This window comes from Tamandua tetradactyla, chromosome 12 (assembly GCF_023851605.1).
Source record: "Tamandua tetradactyla isolate mTamTet1 chromosome 12, mTamTet1.pri, whole genome shotgun sequence".
Classification (NCBI taxonomy): domain Eukaryota; kingdom Metazoa; phylum Chordata; class Mammalia; order Pilosa; family Myrmecophagidae; genus Tamandua; species Tamandua tetradactyla.
In genome coordinates this window covers 65,267,159-65,269,845 of record NC_135338.1, presented here as the reverse complement: position 1 = coordinate 65,269,845, position 2,687 = coordinate 65,267,159, and the positions used below count along the sequence as shown (strand labels likewise).

Genomic DNA, 2,687 nt, shown 5'->3' with positions numbered 1-2,687 from the left:
ATTAGGAGAATCGAATGATGATATTTTGACTATCTCCTTTGCCAACTCAGTCCATGGATTGGGAGTGTCATTCTGATTATGGGAATCACAGTCCTTAGTGTCTCTGAGCCCAGTCAGAGTAGAAAACCATTCATAAAAACCCATTTTTAAGATTCTGTTCCTTAAGAACCACTCCCGGTACCAAGATGTATTAGTTAGGGTTCTCTAGAGAAACAGAACCAACAGGGAACACTTGCAAATATAAAATTTATGAAAGTGTCTCACGTGACCGTAGGAACACAGAGTCCAAAATCCACAGGGCAGGCTGCGAAGCCAATGACTCCAATGGATGGCCTGGACGAACTCCACAGGAGAGGCTCACCAGCCAAAGCAGGAATGCAACCTGTCTCCTCTGAGTCCTCCTTAAAAGGCTTCCCATGATTGCATTTAGCATCACTAATTGCAGAAGACACTCCCCTTTGGCTGATTACAAATGGAATCAGCTGTGGATGTAGCTGACGTGATCATGACCTAATCCTATGAAATGTCCTCATTGCAACAGACAGGCCAGCGCTTGCCCAATCAGATGAACAGGTACCACAACTTGGCCAAGTTGACACCTGTCCCTAACCATGACACCATCTAAAAAGCATTGATTGTAAAAACTAATAACTTAAAACTGCCACATGAAAACAAATGGTCCACAAAACATTCCTTTCCTTCTGAAGGTTTTACATGCAATGCTATCATTAACCAGTCTTTTACTATTAAACTTAAATGGCCAATTGAGACAAACAGTTCTCAGACCGTTCTTCCACCACTGATTAAGCCTGGGTGGCAGGTGTTATGGGTAATACTCATTTAGCTTTCTGGGCAGACTTGGTGACCTTGCCATCTCCAGCAGCCTTCTTGTCCACTGCCTTGATGGAACCCACAGCAACTGTCTGTTTCATATCATGAACAGCAAACTGACCCAGAGGAGGATAGTCAGAGAAACTCTCAACACACATGGGCTTGCCAGGAACCATATAGATGATGGCAGCATCACCAGATTTTAGGAATTTGGGGGCCATCTTCCAGCTTCTTGCCAGAACAACAATCTTCTTCAGCTCAGCAAACATGCAAGCGATGTGAGTTGTGTGACCGTCTAGCACACGTGCATAGCCAGCATTGATGTGGCCTGAATAGTTCAGGATAATCACCTGAGCAGTGAAGCCAGCTGTTTCCACTGATGGGTCATTTTTGCTGTCACCAGCCACATTACCACAGTGAACATCCTTTACAGACCTGTTCTTGACATTGAAGCCCACATTGTCCCCAGGAAGAGCTTCACTCAAAGCTTCTTGGCGCATTTCAACAGACTTGACTTCACTTGTAACATTTACTGGAGCAAAGGTGAACACAATGCCCGGTTTGAGAACACCAATTTCCACAGGTGGGCCTGTCCATCAATTTTGTAGACATCCTGAAAAGACAGACGCAAGGGCTTGCCAGTTGGACAAGTAGGTGGCAGGATGCAATCCAGAACTTCAAGCAGCCTGGTTCCACTGTAATTGCCATCCTTACAAGTGACATTCCATCCCTTGAACCAAGGCATTTTAAGCACTGGCTCCAGCATGTTGTCACCATTCCAACCAGAAATCGGCACAAATGCTACCGTGTTAGTGTTGTAGCCAATTTTCTTAATGTATGTGCTGATTTCCTTGTATCTCTTCTGACCATAAGGTGGTTCAGTGGAATCCATTTTGTTAACACCAACTATTAGTTGTTTCACACCCAGTGTGTAAGCCAGAAGGGCATGCTCTCAGGTCTGCCCTGAGATATACTAGCTTCAAATTCCTAAAATAAGAACATTGGTTCGTCTAAAGACTTCACTGAAAGTAAAAAAGACAAGCCAAAAGGACAAATATTGTATGATTTCACTTATGTGAAATAACTAGAACATGCAAATTCAGAGACAGAAATTAGAGTACAGGTTATCAGGGTGCAGGAGGGGGTAGGAGGAATGGGGAGTTAATGTGTAATGAATGTAGGGTTTCTGTTTGGGGTGATGGGATATTTCTGGTAATGGATAGTGGTGACGGTACTGCAACACTGTGAATGTGATTAATCTTACTGAATGGTATGCACAGGGGTTTGAAGTGGTATGTACCCTGGAAAAACATGTTCTTAAACTTAATCCATTCCTGTGGGTGTGAACCCATTTGTTTCAGTTTCCTAGGCTGTTCAAAGCAGTAACATGAAATGGCTTGGTTTAAACATAGGAATTTATTTGCTTACGGTTAGAGCTAGGGCAAATGTCCAAATCAAGACATCATAAAGATGATGCTCTTTTCCTGAAGAGCTGCTGCCAGGCTCCTCTGCCACATAGCAAGGCACACAGTGGCATCTGCTGGTCTCTTCCTCCCCTTCTCTTCCAGGTTTTGTTGATTTCAGTTTCTTGCTTCCATAGCCAGAGCAATTAGGCAAGAAAAAGAAGTAAAAGGTATCCAAATTGGAAAGAAAGAGGTGAAAGTATCTCTATTTGCACAGATGTGACCCTATATATAAAACATCCAAAGGACTCCATAAGAAAACTACTAGAGTTAATAAACATATTTAGCAAAGTTGCAGGGTACAAGATAAATAATCAATTGTTAGCAGGTTCAGTTCCTGGACCATGTACCACCACCACCCCCCCCCACACACACACCAAAAAAATTTAATTG

The 2,687-nt window shown here is 43.1% G+C and overlaps 1 pseudogene; it reads right to left on the bottom strand.

Annotated features, from left to right (window-relative positions):
• Positions 1 to 836: 836 nt before the first annotated feature.
• On the bottom strand, positions 837 to 1,802 carry LOC143651565 (elongation factor 1-alpha 1 pseudogene; annotated as a pseudogene).
• Between the last annotated feature and the right edge of the window lie 885 nt (positions 1,803 to 2,687).